The 13,893-nt window shown below is 49.4% G+C and overlaps 1 long non-coding RNA gene across 1 annotated transcript; it reads right to left on the bottom strand.

Moving 5' to 3' along the window:
• Nucleotides 1-9,345: 9,345 nt before the first annotated feature.
• On the bottom strand, nucleotides 9,346-13,800 carry LOC118534680 (uncharacterized). Its single transcript, XR_004916828.2, has 2 exons — nucleotides 13,272-13,800; nucleotides 9,346-9,500 (listed from the first exon to the last, which is right to left on the bottom strand). It is a non-coding gene; the product is annotated as an uncharacterized LOC118534680 (long non-coding RNA).
• Between the last annotated feature and the right edge of the window lie 93 nt (nucleotides 13,801-13,893).

Raw genomic sequence — 13,893 nt, 5'->3', positions numbered from 1 at the left:
TTTTTTTTATAAATCTCTTTTTATAGTATTTTGACTTCTGAACTAAGTAAATACGCCATCGTATCTGTTCCAAAAATTAAATTAAGAAAGCAAGCATATGAAAAATGCAAGCAAGGGACTTTGACGTTCTTACTGGGGCCACAGGTATGAGTTCTTCCGTGACTCTGAAGTGGAAGATAGGTCCCATCTCTTGACATTTCTAAATCAAGTCATAGCTCCATTAGTAATGTAGATAGTAAGTTCGGTGGTGCTCAATTTCTGGACGCTTCTCCTCTCTGTGGATCTTACTAGCCTCCCAGGGTTTGGACCAAAATAATTAGAAAGGATTCAGTCTCCGGTTCGTGTGGTCACATCCTCACACTTAGTGCTTGTGGATGAAGAGCACAGGGACCAAGAATAGACTATAGCTTATTGCTTAAATTTAGATACCGGCTCTGCCTTTCACTGGCTGTGTGACTTTGGGCAAGTTGCTAAATCTCTCTGGGCCTCAGTGTCCTCATCTGTAAAACCAGGGCTAACGAAAAGACCTACGACTCAGGGTATTTAACACAGTGAGACCAGTGCCTGGCGCTAAAGAATTTTGCTATTAACGTCGTCAGCATCATGCACAACGCCCCTGTCCACAATGTCCATCTGCCCTTGAGGATGGGTGACAGACGCCCCTCGAGGGGCCTCTCCACTGATGCAAGTCTGTTTGGGGCACTAGAGACAACATCCTAAAGCTGCAGGACTGAGTCCAGCCTTCAGAGTCCTCGTGGAGCCCCCCACATCCAGGACCTGCCACCTGGAGGGTCCACTGCAAGGGGGCCCACAGCCACACCGCCACCACCTTCAGAACCCACGACATCTCCCCACCTAGTCCCCGAGGCCAAAATGCCCCCTTACCCCACCAATGCCAGCCCCCTTCACCTCTGCCCGCCCTAGATGAGCCAGCTAAATTCCTCTCCAGGGAGCCTCAAACATCCAGCCTTCTTACTACCACATCCCAGTCTCCGGAAGTGCCTGTTAAAAATGCAGAGTCCTGGGCCCACCTCAGAACGGGGGAGGGGTTCAGGACCCGGGAATCTGCATTTTCAGCCAGCACCCTGCATTCTGCACTCCCACTTGGAGAAAGCTCCCCGGGTAGGAGGGGGAGAATGGGAAAAAGATCTCCTTTATTCCCTTCCGATGAGCCTAAAGCAGTGAGAAAAAAGCGATTAATTTTTCAATAATTCACACAGTTCCACTGGAATAACTTTGGATCAACTGTGATTTTTCTTAAAGTAAATCATCCCTCGATGTTGGTATTTTAACTGCTTTTAATACCAAATGAGGGGCACCTGGGTGGCTCAGTTGGTTAAGCGTCTGCCTTCGGCTCAGGTCATGATCCCGGGGTCCTGGGATCGAGCCCCGCATCAGGCTCCCTGCTCCGCGGGAAGCCTGCTTCTCCCTCTCCCACTCCCCCTGCTTGTGTTCCCTCTCTCGCTGTGTCTCTCTCTGTCAAATAAATAAATAAAATCTTTAAAAAAAAAAACCAAATGATTATGACGAAACCTCACCTCTGATTACGGACCCCTGCCACAAATTTGGGAGGCCAGTAGTAGGGTATGAACTTTTTAACCCTCAGAAAACTTTCTGCCCGGCAAATCTTGTCCAGTACTCTGAAACAGTGTGTCACATTTTATGCAAATTTGCATTATGTGACTTGGAAATCAGGCGATTTAAAAATATTAATAAAGACTCGCCGTATGCTCAGATTTTGAAATAATGCGGATCTTGCTTTACATTTATCCCTCTGGGAAATTTAGTCTTGAATAATGCATAGTTTCAGGAATGAATCCCTTGCATAAATCTGATAAAAGCTGATCTGCTCTGACAGGGAGAGGTTGGGGGGTGGGGGTGGAGACCCACCACTTAACCCTTTCCTCCCCATGTCTCCCACAGGAACCTGTGGCCTGGGTGCTGCTTGGATATTCATTTAGCTTCTCAGCTAAGATTTCTTGAACCAGTCACTCTGCAGAGACCTGCACACTCATCCACTCAATGCACATCTGTTAAGCTCACACTGTGCACACACAGCGTAATGTGGGTGCATGATGGTGAGCAAGACAAAGTTCCCACCCTTGTGGGGTTTACACTCGGGTCCAGCCCTGCCAACAGCCTGAGAAGCCAGAATTATTTTTTTTTTTTAAGATTTCATTGATTTATTTGAGAGAGAGAGCATGAGCAGGGGGAGCAGCAGAGGGAGAGGGAGAAGCAGGCTCCCCGCTGAGCAGGGAGCCCGATGCGGGGCTCGATCCCAGGACCCTGGGATCATGACCTGAGCCGAAGGCAGACGCTTAACTGACTGAGCCACCCAGGCAGCATTATTAATGTTCCTGCTTCAAGATGAAGAACCTGAGGACCAGCCTGAGGGCACACAGTGAGGAAATTACACAGAAGCCACATTGGAAAGCAGGTTGTCTGAGTCCAAAACATCCCAACTGTTTGCATGAGGAGGAGGATGTTTGGGAATCTCGGATCCTGGCCAGACAACCCTCTTATCTCAACCACGAGTCTGCTGGGGGAGTCACTGTGACCGTGCCCACAGTCGGCGAGCACATGCCTACGTCACTGTGAGGAAGACGGGGAAGGCGTTTGGTGACTGCCCCCACCACACATAGATATATTCATTCGAGTTCTGATAGCAGAAGGGGAAGTGGATATTGGGCAGGCAACCCACATAGGGTGTCTGCCGCTGAATGCAGGCTTGAGGGGTCTGGAAGAACGATCGAGATGCTCCAGTTGGACAAGGGCTGGAAAAAGGCAAAGACTCCACATAGTTAAACATTCGGAGGCAGGAGAAGGCGTCTGTTGTCTTTGGAGACCCAGAGACAGAAGACAGGGTGCTGGCGGGGGGAGAACAGGACAGAAGGCGCAGCTGCGATGAGAAAACAGCTCCCATGCCCAGTGGCCAGGACCCCAGATGGAAGGGAAAGAGGCCTGGGCTTCTTTTCACACGTGCATGGACTTTGCATATGGACGGGCCATCCCCACGTGGGTGTGTTTTGCTCTTCCTGTGACTTAAGCCTCTTATTCATAAAAGCATGGGATTTTCTCCCTCGGAAAAGTCGAGATTCTATGAAACATTACATTTCACTTTGCCTCTGTAAAACCGACCCAAAGGCTTTCTTCTCACTTTCAATTTTGCCTATATTTAGAGCCCAGGATGCTCTAACGGCCGGCTGCGCTGGGAGGGGGGCATGCTGTCCTTTCTATGCCGGGCACGTGGCAGGTGCCGAGCATGGGATCACGCGCACCTGCAGCTCCCCGGGCCCACTTGCCTGATGAGCGGTGGTGACTCAGATTTACCTGCTTTCACGAGACCTTCTGGCCTCAGGAGTCCCATTCTTCCACCAGCAGTACTTATGGGATTACCCAGAGGGTACACACCTGTGCTCACAACTCGATCTGAGCCCACTGGGAGTGACCGCTACCTCGCCGGGCACCAAAACCCCCACAAGCCCAGACCTCCAGATGTCACTGCTGTGTACTCTGGGGTGGAGACGGAGAAGCAGGGGAGGAAAAAAATCGATTTTTTTTTTTAATTCACGGTTACATCGGAGTCACTTGAGCTCAGTGTGTTCCAGAATAAAACGGCTTTTTCTGTTTTGACTTAGAGCCATCTTCAGCCCTGGACCGAGACAGGTGCCCACAGGGTGGGGTTCCCAAAAAATGTCAGAGTGGCCTCTTGGGTTTCAGCCATAGAAATTTTCTTGAATGTGGTAGATCCTTGGGGATATCCGTCCAACTCACAACACATTCCCCTTCCTGGGAACTGCCAGAGGGAGGGGACCTAGCAAGAATGTTTGTACAATGTAACTCAACTCCCTGGAGACAATCAGATATATTTCTTGGAAGAACTTGGTGCTGGGGCCAAGAGACTTGGGGTCTATTTCTGTGAAGGCCAGAACTCATAAACATGGCCCACATGAACAAAAAATCCAAGAAACCGTATCTGTGCACGTGGATAAAGAGAAACATTGATGAGCGGTAGAAAGGAAGAGCATGCCGGTGCTTTTCTGCTTCCCTGCGCTAGGCCTGTCCTGCCCTTGACTTCTGGGAGGCTCCTCGGCATCCCTTAGGCCAGTCGGGGTTCTCGGGTGGTCTGCAAGGGCCAAGGCAAGGCGGGCTGCCTTACGGCACTGCAGGCTTCTGTCTTGGGGAGGCAGGGCCACGAAGGAAGACAATTTCCCAAAGGTGCTCAAAGGAAACCACAGAGCATGACAAATGTCCCCTACATCCCTGTAGTAACTTTAACGCTTCTTTTTACTCCTGTTGGCTGCTGTAAGGGTTCTATAATATAAGCTGCTCAGCATGCTGGCCCCTCTCTGACCACTGAAGCAGCTAGACAAGTCTGGCTTCTTCCTGGGGTTGGGACAGAGGGGGGACACAAGCAAAGTGCTCAGGATGCAGAATCACTCTCCGGCTCATGACAGTGCAGGGCCAGCACCTAAAGGCGGGGGTTTCCTTAAATCCTGCGTCCTAGGGGCCTCCTTTGCCTCTGCCAGAAACCAGTCCTGCTTCTTTGCTGCCGCTGAGGGGTTTGCTCCCTCTCTAGAAGTTTCTCATTCCTCATGCAAACATGGATGGATGACATCCCCCGCCCCCACCCGCCACGGGTGTTCCTGGTACATTTCAACATGTCTGAAGCTACTGGAACCCCAATACATTTGTTTGATTGACTGATTAGTGAATGACGTAAGAGGAAACATTTACTGCACACTGACCTTTGGCCAGGCACTGAAGTATTTAACCAGAACCGCACTGTATGAGGCTGTCACTATGATTAGCCCCGTTTCACGACTTCTGAGGCCCAGAGAGGCTAAGGGACTTGCTGAAGGTCACACAGCTAGATAGTAGCAGAACCATGATTATCTGCACCCAAATCTCTGCACCGTCTCCATCAAGCCCCTTGCCCGGAGCACAGGGATGGTGGAAGTGATAATTTCTAACTCACTCAAGGTGTGTTAGAATGGACATGAGCTATCGAAACCTCGGCCCCTGAGTCCGGTTGTTATTGTTATAATTAGTAGCATCCACGTCAGTGCTGGTCCTATTACTATTACCATGACCGTGACTATGGAGGAACAACTCTGTGCTGACGTTAGTGGGGGGATCTCATGTGCCCTCAGGACAAGCAGAAGTACAGGCAGAAGAGGTGCTACTCTCCCTATTTTACGGTCAGGGAAACTGAGGCCCCAAAAAGTCAAGGAAGTTGCCCAGCATCACACAGCTAGGAGGTCATAGACTACCTCAGATACAACAAGGGTACATTTCCAGGGGTAAAGACAGGTGGTTGACCTCTCCCAGCCCTCGGCCTCTGTAGGGCTCCTTGAGGCCATGTCAGGGCCGAAAGGAGCAGGGTGCAGAGAGCCAAGAAGAGCCCACCAAGCATTTCCAACCCACCAACCACAGGCTCTTGAGAGAGATTGAAATGAGTTTCCTTCTGACTGGTTATGTGGGGCCAGCCCCGTCGTTATGGTGCCTCTTACCTCTCTGTGACCTGGTTCGGAGGTTAAGATTGTTTTCCTCAGACTTCTCATGCAGTCCCCAAAAGACAACAGCCTTCCAGAGGCCTTGGAAAGCTCGGTAATGGGAAGCAGATTTCTCCTATCTTCTGCTTTCAGCCAAGTGACATGTAATTAAGATTTATAAAACCCTCCTAACATGTGATAATAATTATGTCATTAGATTGGGGCCAGGAAGCATTGAAGTCCAGCACTGAGTTGGTCAGACAGGCATGAAGAAGCCTTGATGAGGATGAGAGGGGGGAAAGATTCCCTCCGGTGTCCCTAGGCAGAGCCAACAAGAAATCTGTGGTTAGACCAGGAGAGGGGATGATGGCAGGAAAAACAGGAGCTCGGTTCTGGGGCACAGTTTGGTATTGGATGAGCTCACAAGTTTGCAAGATGCTCTTCTGTTCAAAGCAACTGTTTAGGCAGGGATAGCAATTAATATGGCATTAATGAGTTTCCACTAATAACTGATGATGGTAACGATGGTGCACATGAATCACAGTCCTTTTCTTAATCATGTTCATATCCTGGCATTTAACAGAAGCTTAAAATACAGGAGAGACTCATAAAATATCTGTGACTTGTACTAAATTATATTGGTGGTGACAAAAATATTGGTGATGGTGGCAGTGAAGGTGGTGGTGGTGGTGATGATGGTGATGGTGGTGGTGGTGATGGTGGTAATGGTGATGGTGGTGGTGGTGGTGGTGGTGATGATGGTGGTGGTGGTGGTGGTGATGGTGGTGATGATGGTGGTGGTGGTGGTGGTGATGATGGTAGTGGTGGTGGTGATGGTGGTGGTGGTGACAGTGGTGGTGGTGGTGATGCTGGTGATGGTGGTGGTGGTGATGGGGGTGATGGTGGTGATGATGGTGATGGTGGTGGTGGTTGTGATGATGGTGATGATGGTGGTGGTGGTGATGATGGTGATGGTGGTGGTGGTGGTGGTGGTGGTGATGGTGGTGATGGGGGTGGTGATGGTGATGGTGATGGCAGTGGTGATGGTGGTGATGGTGGTGGTGATGGTGGTGGTCGGGCGGTGACAAGGACAGTTGGGTAGTAATGACAGTGGGTGGACTGTGGTGAGAGATGATGGTGAACAGGCTCACAGAATAGGGGTGATGATGACAGTACTGGTAGGATTGATGATGGTGACAGTAGTGGTGGTGATGATGTCATAATGATGGCAGACATGGTAGCACTGACAGTTCGGTGATGGTGTCAGTAGTTTGGTGACAGTGGTGCATGATGATGGTGGTAAGGGCCTTGGGTGATGATCATCATCACGGTCATAATGTAATAAGGACAGCAGGCTGGTGGTGGTAATGGTGGAGTGTGGTGAGCAGGGATAGTGATAATAGGATGGTGGTGGTGGTGGTGGTTGTGACAATGGTAAGTGAAGGGAGGAAAGAGGGGAGGAAAGAAGAATCCTGAGCATTAATGTCATCAGCCTTGTTGACAGGAACTTAGTTCCATTTCTTACCCTTGGGTCCCTGGAGCTCATAGTCCCCCATGCTAGGGACCCCTCTGACTACCACAAGTCGAATACCCTTCCCAGGGGGAGTATTTATTGGTCCAGACCGGGTTTCACGAATGCACAAATGCCCTCCTTCCCTCCACTGTCTGAATCACTGAGTAGGTTCCCCAGGAGAGTAGAGACAGCAGCATGATGTGGTAGCTAAGAATCTGGGCTTTCAACAAGATATGGAAACAACCCAAGTGTCCATCGATAGACAAATGGACAAAGAAGATGTGGTATAAATATATATATACACACACAATGGAATATTACTAAGAGTGGGAGATACAGGCTGCTAATAATGGAATGAATAAGTCATGGGGATGAAAGTTACAGCATAGGGAATATAATCAGTGGTATTGTAATAGTGTTGCATGGAGACAGATGGTAGTTACCCTTTTATAATGTATTTGTCAAATCACTATGGTGTACACCTGAAACTAATATAACATTGTGTCAACCATACTTCAGTTTTTTAAAAAGTATACAGCAAGATAAAAACATATTATCAAAAATATTACATTGGCCAAAAAAAAAAAAAAAAAGTATCTGGGCTCTGGAATTGACTTGAATTTGAATCCTCAATTGTGCTGTGTGGCCTCAGATAAATTACTTAACCTCCCTGAGCCTTGGTCCATTCATATATACAATGAAATTTATAACAGCACATACCTCCCAGGATTGTTGTCAAGATGATGGGAGATGATGCTGTAAAACACACGGCCCAGCGCTCAGTGCCCTTGGGGATTCAGTAATGTTAGTTGGTATAATTATTACCCACCATGCTGTTAGACAAGTAGAAGGGTCTGGTAGGGGTTGGCATCAAGAGGCTCCCTCTCTATGGGGCGCCTGGGTGGCTCAGTCAGTTAAGCGTCTGACTCTTGATTTTGGCTCAGGTCATGATCTCAGGGTCGTGGGATCGAGCCCTGCATCAGGCTCTGCGCTGAGCGTGGAGTCTGCTGGAGATTCTCTCTCTCCCTCTCCCTCTGCCCTTCCTCCCACGCCATGCTCTCTCTCTCTCAAAATAAAATAAATAAAATCTTAAAAAACAAAAGAGGCTCTGTCTCCCAGACTCTGCACATTCTCCAGTGCCATCTGTCTCCACAGGACAGCAGAGACATCCTGCTTTTGGAATAGCTGCGCAGGGGTTATGATGGAAAGCACATACAACTGGGTTGCCTCTCGCTGGGGATGGCTGGGATAGGGTCTCTCCCAGAGCCGTCTGGGGGGTGTAATTTAGATTTTTTTTCTTGCATGTATAGCTTCCACATCTTATGCCAGTCCTCTGGAAATGTTGTGATCTGTTGAGTCATTTTTTATTCCTCTCCTACTTAAGCTTGCTGGAGTGGCTGGGCTCCCCAGCTTATAGCCATCTCCTCTGAGCAGAAACTGCCCCTGCTCAAACTACACGACTTTACCTTAGTCCCTAGTCCTCTCTAAGGCACAACCCGGGCAGCTCTGTCTGGAAGGCCTGCCCTATCCCCAGCCCCAGAGCACTGAGCACCAGCTACCAGTTCACTCATTTACCAAACCATGTGTATCAAGAGTCCGCTATGCATCAAGTATCTCACATCCCACTGGGAAATGTTATCACTGGGGAGCGTGAGATCCATGCTGGGTTAGGAACAGCAATAAAAATGATGGTCCTAATGTCATCTAACATTCCTTCAGCCCTTCCCGGGCAGCAGATGTTATTCTAAGCTCTTTAATTCACTTACTTCCCACAACCACATTACCAGACAGATACCAGATATTCCCATTTTACAGATGAGGACATGGAGATACTTACGGGTGAAGCCACTTGCCCAACGTCTTACACCTTGTAAGTGGCAGGTCAGGACTTGACGTCAAGTGGCCTAGCCCGAGTTCAGCTCTTTACCACTCTGCTATACTGTCTCTGGAAGGTTATTTAGGAACACGCTACCGAGGCACCTAACCCAACCTTGGAGGACAAAGGAGGAAAGGAAGGTTACTTGGAAGCCGTGTTGGCTACCTTGAGTCCTGAAGGATTAATTAGTAGGAGACAGTAGGGTGAAGAAACAGGGAACAAATGTTCTTGGCAGAACAGTTAGGAGCAGCTTGCACCAAGACTTGAGGATGAGAGAGAGCCTGAATCAAGCCCAATCCATTTTCCTGAGCTGTTCCAAACACAATCGTTTATGGAGAGTGTAAAAATAAGGAGAATGAGAGGAAGTGATCATTTGTTGTTTGCTTACAATGTAGCAGGCATTGCATGAGTCAGGATAAGCAATACCAGCTGCTATAACAAAGAAACCACAACATATTAAAGGCTTACACAATAAGCTTTTATTCTTGCTCATGGAGAATCCCACATAGAGGTTCCTGGCATCCATGTGGCCACCTTCCATGTGGTTACTCAGGGCTCCAGGCTCTTCCTGTCTCGTGGCTTGACCATCTCCTAGGGCAAGGGTCAGCAAACTTTCCTGTAAATGCACGATAGTAAATATTTTTGGCTCTGTGCGTCACATAGTCTGTCACAATTGCTTAACTCTTCCATTACGGTGAGAATGTGCAGCCATAGATGATACAGAAATGAATGGACGTGGCTGTGTGCCAATAAAACTTTACTGACAAGAACAGGCAGCAGGCAGGATGTAGCCCTGTTCAAAGGTGTCAGAGCCATCTGCTGGAGCCTCCATCCAGCCAGCGGACAGGGGCGCGGTAAGAAGGATCTCACGGGGGAGGTTGTAATAGGCTGGTTTGGAAGTCATGACGTCACATGTCATGAGCCACAACTTAGTCCCGTGGCCATATTCCATGGCAACTAGGACTGGGAAATGCAGGACATGTGCCCAGAGGAAAAAGCACAGGGATTTGGCGAATGGACAGCCGTCTCTGTCACACGCACTCTACATGCATTCTTCATTCACCAAGTGGCAGGGAGGTAGGAAGAATGTATCAGTGGTCCCATTATACAGCTAAGTATGCTGAGGCTCGAAGAGGACTAGACACTGGCTGGGGTTGCAAAGTCAGTGGCAAAGACCTGTCTGCATTAAACCTGCCAAAGCAGAGTTTTGAGGGAGAAGAGAAAGAGACCAGGAACTCAGCTGTGGGGGAGGGAAACATTGAAGAAAAAAAAAAAAAGAAGCTTCACAATGGAGGATGGGTCTGGGCTGAACTATGCTCAAGCCAAAAACCCAGGTGTCAGCCCTGATTTCGCCCTCTCCCTAACCCGGGACAGCTCCTAGATGCAGGCAGGAGGGGCCTCACCCCTCAGAGGACACTGCCCCAGGCTCTCCTGGCTGCCACATTCTGCCACAGAACCCCGAGGAGTCACAGAAGCTGTAGTGCAAACCTGGCCTTCCGGGTCCCGACAAAGAGAGATTTGCCAGGACAGGAGGGCAGGGTATATTTTATTTAATGGTCGTGTTAACTTGACACATGGTACATGGATCTCTGTTGGTGCTCTTGCCTCTGCCCTTCCAGCAGGAGGGGGGCCTATCCTTACCTCCCCGCCCCAACACCATTTCTTAGCCTTGGCAGATTTCATCCCTCTATGCCTAAAATATTTCCGAAATCCACCCACTTCATCCTGACTCAACTGCTCCCATGTTAGTCTATACCATCTTCACCTCTGCCTGGACTAGGGCAATGAGCGTCCCGATGAGCCTCCTTGTTTCTCCTGTAGCCCCTCACCGTCCTTGGTCCACACAGCAGGCAGAACCATTACTGCAAAGTGTAACTCAAGCCAGTTTACTCCTCTGTTCAACATCCTCCAGGGGCTGCCTTGTTCTTAATATATCATCCAGATTCCTTGTCACTGCCGCATCCCATATTCATCTCCTGTTCACCTCCTTCATCCCCTACCGTTCCCTCAAGCTCTTGTTACTCTTTCACTAAGCCAAACCTGTTCCTACCTCAGGGCCTTTGCACTTGCCATCCCTTCTGCCAGGAGCCTGATAGCCACATCTTATTATTTCAAATGTGGCTTGCCCAGGGATGCCCTCCCTAACTCCCCATCTGAACACCTCTGTCACCTCATTCCCTTCAAAGCATGGTCACAATCTGAAGGGATCCAGTATATTCTTTGTCTAATTGCTTATTGTCATTCTCCCCCCAGGGGCATGTCAGCTCCAAGAATGCAGGGGTCATGTTTGTCCTTATCATGCTCTAACATGGACCTTGTACACTTTATTGCCAGGGTTGGGGAAAACCTATGCATACTGATTGTAGGGACGTTGGCGAGTGGGGGGCTTCCGTTTTCATCATCAACCATCTTCTGTCCTCAGCGACACTTCAAGGAGCATCCCAGCCAGGATGACCAACTGTCCCAGTCTGCCCAGGACTGTCCCAGTCATCAAAGTCCTGCATCCATCCTGGGACAGACTTCAGTCCCAGGAAAACCAAGATGGCTGGTCACCCCAAGTGCAAGACAGCACTTAGGAGCAGAGATGCCAAAGCCAGGCCACGTGGCATCCACTGAACCCCAGCTCCGCCACTCACTCACCAGCTGTGGGACCCTGAGCAATTTACTTAGCACTTTGTGCCTCAGTTTCCCCATTTATAAAATGAGGATAGTAATAGTATCAACCTTATAGGGTTATGGTAGGGATTTAATTGCGTTAACATTTGTAAAGCACCATGTGAAGCAACATGTGAAGTACAACATACGTAGTAAATCTTCTGTTAAATAAAAAATCTGCAGGCCCCAACCTCTCCCCCCATCTCGGGGGGGGGGGAACACCAAATGAATCAGCGGAGTCACAAGCCTACAGCTGTTCCCCTCTCCCTGAGAGTGACAGCCCCGAGGTAGCACTTCCTGTCTCTTGCCGGTCCTGCAAAGCGACTCATTCAAATGCCGGCTACCACATGTCACCTGAGTAGGCAGAAAGTTGTCCCACCTGGTCATCGCCCAGAAATTATGACACTTTACTGTTGTACGTGGAACATCAGGCCAGGGCCATTTGTAAGTTTTGGCACCTGCCAGTCTCAGTGGAGCAGATGATGGAGAGAAAAATCCAGGGCGGGACCAGGCCTTCATTCCCTTTCCTTCCACAGGCACTTTTCTGCACTGCTTTTCAGCCAAGATACAAGCCAAATACAGCAGACCTCTCCGCTCCAGGCCCACCCACCCGCGTGGCTTGTGGGGGGGTCCCCCAAAAGGGTGTTGAGGTCAACCCCAGCCCAACCCTAAAGGCCTTCTCCCAGGGAGACCCTGGATCCCTTCACTCCTTAAGGAAGGAGGAGATCTCAGTTGGTCCGTTCTTTTTTTTTTTTTTAAGATTTATTTATTTATTTATTTATTTATTTGACAGAGAGAGAGAGAGAGCGAGAGAGGGAACACAAGCAGGGGGAGTGGGAGAGGGAGAAGCAGGCTTCCCGCGGAGCAGGGAGCCCGATGCGGGGCTCGATCCCAGGACCCTGGGATCATGAGCTGAGCCGAAGGCAGATGCTTAATGACTGAGCCACCCAGGCACCCCCTCAGTTGGTCCATTCTGATTGATAGTCAATAACCATAAAAGGTAGTTCTCAAGCCTGGCTGCATATGAAAACGACCTGAGGGATTTTTGGAAAGTACCTACGCTCTGACCTCCCCCCCATACACATGAGTCAGAACATCCTAGGGTAGGGACACGGTAGTGGGCCTTTTGAAAAGCTCCCAGGTAATTCAGATGTGCAGTCCTGGGTGATAACCCCCAACACAGATTCTGATTCCGATTAAATGAGCACATAAAGGGCTGCCCGGGCTGGCTGTGTTATCCCATTTTACTCTCATAAATACCCTAGCAAGATAGGCATCATCCTGGGGTGCCTGGGTGGTTCAGTCCATTAAGCGTCCAATTCTTGGTTTTGGCTCAGGTCATGGTCTTGAGGTTGTGGGATCAAGCCCTACATTGGGCTCCGCTCTCAGCGTGGAGTCTGCCTGGGATCCTTTCCCCTTCTCCCTCCCCCTCTGGTCCTCCCCCTGCTTGCGTGCACTCTCTCTCTCAAATAAAATAAATAAAATCTTAAAAGAAAAAAAAGATAGGTATCATCCTATTACAATAAACTGAGGCTCAGAGAAAAACTGAGTTGCACAATGCCACACAGCGAAAAATGGCCTCAAAGGCCTTAAAACTCCGTCTTGGGGCTCCAAGTCCCACCTCTGCCCACTGTCCCTCGAATATAGCTTCCTATTCCTGGTTGACAATATTCACCCCACTGTTCTTCGGCTTCCTTGCCCTCCCCCTCCCCTTCCATGGGAAGCCAGGTACCATTGTGCTGAGGAGCCAGGAGGCCTGGCATTGAACTCCAGTCCAGCCGCAGTGTGACTCTGTTCGTAACATCTCCTTCTGGGGCTTCAATGGCCTTAATGCAGGAAAGAGCCTGGGCAGAGCTTGCCGCCCAATCAGCAAATCCCATCTCTGGTTTCCCCTGAGCGCATGGCGAGACTACATCTCCCAGCTTCCCTTGCAGTGAGGTGTGATCATGTGACTGAGTTCCGGCCAGTGAAAGTGAGCAGAAGTGACATCATCGCTTCCAGACCCCGCCCAGGAAAGCCTCGCAGGTGAGCGCACCCTCTTCCCCAGCCTGCTGACTGGACGGAGTGGATCCGATTCTGTCATCTATAAAGTGAGCGTGACAAGGAGGCTCCAGTGAGCTATTGTGAGGGCGGGAGGAGTTGACAGGTGCCACGGGCTTCAGATAATGCATGGTGATCGCTGTAAAGTTGTGACGTATTACAATAATCCCCCCATTATCCACGGGGATATGTTCCAGACCCCTGTGGATGCTGGAAACCCCAGGTATTACGTGACCCTGTATATACTATGTTTTTTCCTATACACATACACCTGTGATAAAGTTTAATTTATAAATTAGACACAGAAAGAGATT

The sequence above is a fragment of the Halichoerus grypus genome, chromosome 6 (assembly GCF_964656455.1).
Source record: "Halichoerus grypus chromosome 6, mHalGry1.hap1.1, whole genome shotgun sequence".
Classification (NCBI taxonomy): Eukaryota; Metazoa; Chordata; class Mammalia; order Carnivora; family Phocidae; genus Halichoerus; species Halichoerus grypus.
This window is presented reverse-complemented; position numbering and strand designations above follow the sequence as displayed.